Genomic DNA, 5,087 nt, shown 5'->3' on the forward strand with positions numbered 1-5,087 from the left:
GTGTGGGGGTGTGGGGGTGTGGGGTTGGAACACCGTGACGTTATTCAGCCTACTGTGACAAGGAACACAGCATTTCAAATTTCAAAGAGCCTAGGTTCCAGTTACACAGCAAAGAACAAATGGGTTAGGATTTTATTGCTCCTTTGTTTACATGCCTGCTTGTTTTTGATGTTTTATTCTAGCTATGTAGTTTCACTGGAAATAAATTTGTAAAATAAAATATGGGAAACAGTTATATTCTGTTACATTCAAACCATGTCAAGCCTAAAAATAAATCTTCCTCTTATAAAACTCTACCTCTAAAACAAATAGTTAACTGTACCATCAAATATTTTAGTGTATAAATTCAAATAGTTGCATTATCCCTATTTCAGGATGAAAAGATTGGAATCTTTATTTACAATGGGAAGAATAAGACTTCTCTGTCCTCAGCTTGTGAGAAACTTTGGTCAACAAGTCTTTATTCTGAAGTTCCTGGGATTCAAATGATAAACATTCTAAATTCCAACCATCCAGGAAGGCAGCTTTCATAGGAAAAAAGAGAAGCCACATCCTCATCTGAAGTTTGGCTACAGAGGTCAGGTCTCTTGGTGGGATTCATGATCTTGTTGAGATTTTGACTATCCCTGAAGCTCTTGATAGTTTTGAAAATCCAAAAGTGAAAAACAATATGCTAGGGTATCAGAAACATAAATTATAACTTTAAGTAAATAAGAGTACCAACTTGGAAACACCATATTGGAGGCAAAAATGAAAACAGAGAAAGAGGAGGCGGGGTGGCTGCAGAAGGGCCTGAGAAGCAGATGCCATCAGACTCAAACCGAGAAGGCCATTGAAAGGGGACAGTGCCATGAAGAGTCAAGGGGCTTCTGAGGGATCACCAAGAGGCTCCACTCCACCTCTGCTACCTACAAGTAATGTGGTCATAGGTGAGTTATTTAACCTTTTTGAGCCTCATCTGTAAGATAGGGAAAATGAGATCAGGTTGGAACAAGTACTTTCTTCCTCAGTGCCTGGATAATAGATGTTCAGTCAATGATGACAATCACTTTGTGATGAGGCTGAGGTTGGGCTGTCCTGTCCTAACCTTCCCCAACTAAGAGGTCACATGGTGCCCCTTCATCTTCTACTGTGTTCCTCCCACTGAAGGCTGCCCTTGACAATCACTTTGGCCAAGAGAAGACTCTGCTTTGTAAATGTCTGATTTGCTTCATGCCCTGCGCATGCTTGAAAACACACACACACACACACACACACACACACATACCCATGCACACGCATGTACTCTCTCAGAGGATGACTATGTCTCACACATGGCAGCCAATTTTCCAAGCAAACTCAGGCACTAGAACAAGGGTTTGGGTTTTGTCCAATCAGTTGAGATTTGTCTGCAGGCTCATAGGTCATTTCCCCTAGCAAGCTAAAAAATTCACTTTCAAAGTGCTTTATAACCTGTAGAAACGAAAGCCCACAGTGTAACATCTCAGGTGAAAAATCCAATGTCACTCAGATCAGGCTTACTGGCTGAACTCTGGTGATTATGAAGTGAACTCTGTTGTTGGAAACCTGTGTGAGCATCAAAGTCTCTCATCACTTTTATTGGCAGGTGCCAGGGGCTCAGGCAGCAGAGGGCAGGATGGGAATGCACCACTGAGCTAGTCAGAGACAATGGAGACGGGAGAATAAGAAGCATAGAGCATTTTGATTTTTCTAAAAATGGACCTATTTGTGGAGTGGGAAGTAATTAAAACTTATGGCCATGTGGTTTGTGTTAAATGTTAAGTGTTTCACAATGGTTAAATGTGTTCTGTGCACTTGATGGAAATGTAATTCTCTACCAACTAATTAAGGGGAAGAGAAAAAACATGGAAGGGATTAGTTTGCTAGAAAGAAAATGAAAACAAAAAAAAAAATATGTCATTTTACCCTTCTTCTCCATAGGGGACTTGGAGAAGATTTATTTTGGCTTTTATGGAAGGACACATTCCAGTCACAGAATCATGGAATTTCAAGATTAGCAGAGAATTGTGCATATCCACTCTAAACCCCTCTCTAGTGAGTAGCATGGGGGCCAAGAACTTGTCTAGAATATGTGATGCCCCCAGTGCTGCAATAAATAATAAATTTCCATATATTCCCAGGACCCACAACCATACATTAGTTTATAAACAAAACCTGCAGTAAAAGGTATTCACTCCTTCACTTCTTTTTAAGGCAGCCCATTCTATTTTTAAGACAATCTGGCTTTTAGCAATTTCTTCTGTCTACTAAGTAGGAAGTCTATCTCCTTCCACTCTCTATCCACTGGTCCTTGTTCTACCTTTCTTGATTATCTATTAATTATCTTTATTAACTTTACAACCGGAAATACTGAAGCTAAGATGGATTAAGAAATGTCTGCATCATTCCATAGCTATTTGATGGCACAGCAAGGACTTAAATCCAGGTCTGCCTCACTGTGAATCTCTCTTTCTTTCCATATGTCACCAAACTTTCACTCTAGGGAAGAAAACGGCTGCCTGCTATTTAGCACAGAGGACAAGCCGTGAGAAACCAAGGAGAGTGGTGTGTTCAAAGGAGGGAGAGAATATCAGTGAGTAGAGGAAAGGAGCAAGTGGAAACAAGAGCCCTCTCTGATCAGAGTACATGCTCCTAAGCCAGGCTGACTGCGGTTATCTCAGTGTAACTCACATCCAGCTATTGACAGCTTTCCACCTGGTGACATGCTTAATGGCCCATGAAATTCTAGCCCTCAGGGCTCAAGCCTGATATTTATGGTTCCCCACATAAACCTAAAGTGGATTGTAAATTTATCTCTCTCAGATTTAGGTGACTAAAATGGCTGTTCCCAACTCTGAAAGGGATAGTTGACTTTATGGACATGTTGTACCAACTTTAACAAAGATTAGGGTGGGAGGAGGGGGCAGAGGGCTGCTACTATTTGTGGGAATGATTCCAGAAGCCTCCTGGAGTGGAAGCCTTCTCCTGTACTAGAGGGTATTGAAGTTGGGGGAGGTGGAAGGGGGGTAGGTAGCAGGAAGCAGATGGATTTTGTGCCATAGAAAATAGTTGGATATTTTAGGTAACCCCAAATGATTACATCATAACAGAAAAAGCATGAAGATTTGCAAACCAGCTATAAAGGGAAGTCGTTCAGCATAGACAGGAAATTCTCCCTAAGCTCCCGGGTATGCCAAACAGGTACTGATGGAGCTAGACCGGCATGCAGTGGGAGATGTCTGAATAGGAGCACACTATGTATGGAAGAAGAGTTCTTGCTCAAATCTGGATCATGCTTCCTGAGCCCTTCTCCAGAGGCCAGCCACATGTGGTTTCTATGTGGGTTTAGGCATACACACTTCAGATCTGACCTATCTGGAGACCAGCCTTCTCATCTCTTGCTTCTCTGAGGTGAACTGGCACTAGACGCTGGGTGTGACTTGTGTTTCACCAGCAGGTCCTGACATGTGAATTTAAGAGAAAACCTCCGTATGTTTCCATGAAAAGATGGGGACCTAGTAACAACATTCCAAGTAATAATATTTCTTGTCCCATTTCTACTTCCCAAACACATGCATAGAAAATCTTCACTCTGCTCCAAAAGTTTTCTCTCTTCCCACTGAAGATCATAAGGGTTATAAGGAAGAATATATTCGGGATACAGTGGGACATGCTGGAAAGAACTGAGGGATGAGAGGCAAATAGATTCAGGTTAATCTTAGCTTTTCTATGCATGTGTTTGTGACTTTGGGCATAGAATCACAATCTCAGTTTTCTCATCCATCAAGTGGGGATGAAAATATCAACCAAAATATTGTTATGAGCATGAATGACACCAACATTTGTAAAGTAGATTGATTTTAAAACTAGAATATTGTTTGCAAGGGGTTGGCCTTAATTCTGCCTTCATATTTGAAGATAATTTGTTTGGAAATCCAGCCAAGCACCACATCGTCCCCAACAGCCAACAGCAAATAGCAACCTCCTTCTGAGGTTGCTCTCTCTCCTGCTTTCATCCCACAGGAAGAGATGGTCTCCTCAGAGGGGTGCTGACATCCCCAGAAAGCTTTCTTATCCTTGCTTTCTGTCCCCATTTTCTGAGCTGTCCTCCCCTCAAGGGCAAAACAGTGGTTTGAACCATGTTTGGAAACAAATTCAAATGTGAGTGCTTTGAATGTGAGTGCTGAGTTGGGGGTGGGATTTTCAGGCCTCAGCTCTGTGAGTAACCTGAAGCTGGAATGCCCTCCTGAGGTCCATGTATAAAAGCCAGCAGCGTAAATAGGAACTGAGGCCGGAGAAAGCATAAATGTTCTCCCAAGAGTTCAATAGAGAAAGGCTTGTTTGATCCTCTCTAAGCTTCCTGAAACCGAGCTGAATATTTGTTTGTTTTGTGGTAGCTCAACTTTTTTTTTTTTCCTTCTGGTCTTTCAGTGCATGGCTGTTGGTTTCTCTGTTTAAAAGAAAAATGCATTTTCTCAGTAATGATGTTCGCATTCTGCTCTCCGCGATACCCACTTCTAAAGGCCATTTCATCATCAAGATAAAGTTCTGCTAACTCTTGGGACACAAGAGCTAAAGGATGTGGCTGGTTACCATGACTTGTGCTTACCTCTCAGAGTGTGTCATTTGGTGCACACGCCTAAAAAATGTGTGAACAAAAGTGTCTAGATTTATTTTTACATTGGCGATTTGATCCCGTGAGGGGAGAAATGGCAACATCAATGACTGTGCAGAAATGACAAAACAGCATTTGAGCTCTCAGTTGGCAAAGATACAGAGGCCACATCAAGGTGAGTTTGCTACTCCATTGTTTTGTGAGGGATCTATTGGTTATTAATGCTATGTGTTTATTATGTTGATATTCATGACACCTCAGTGTTTACCCAGCTCCATAGATGCCCGATCCAAAAATTAGACAGCCAGCCCAGAACAGCACAGTAGGGAAAATGTCCAGGGTTGGGATCCAGAATGATCCGAGGCTTTGCCAAAGGTAGCTATGGTGGCAGAGCCTTCCTTTTGGCTTCCTTTCTGGTCGATGTGTATCAACATGGTAAAACTAGCATATGATGTCGGGTTGATTGACAACT

At 41.9% G+C, this 5,087-nt stretch overlaps 1 long non-coding RNA gene across 1 annotated transcript in view; it reads left to right on the forward strand.

The window, feature by feature from the left end:
• The window catches only part of LOC125613305, a 6,715-nt gene extending 1,925 nt beyond the window's left edge, over nt 1-4,790 (forward strand). The window contains exons 2-3 of the long non-coding RNA XR_007343828.1: nt 375-929; nt 4,432-4,790. This is a non-coding gene — a long non-coding RNA (uncharacterized LOC125613305). The remainder of the gene's footprint in view (nt 1-374; nt 930-4,431) is intronic.
• The last annotated feature ends 297 nt before the right edge of the window (nt 4,791-5,087 follow it).

Source organism: Marmota marmota, unplaced genomic scaffold (assembly GCF_001458135.2).
Source record: "Marmota marmota marmota unplaced genomic scaffold, marMar, whole genome shotgun sequence".
Classification (NCBI taxonomy): Eukaryota; Metazoa; Chordata; class Mammalia; order Rodentia; family Sciuridae; genus Marmota; species Marmota marmota.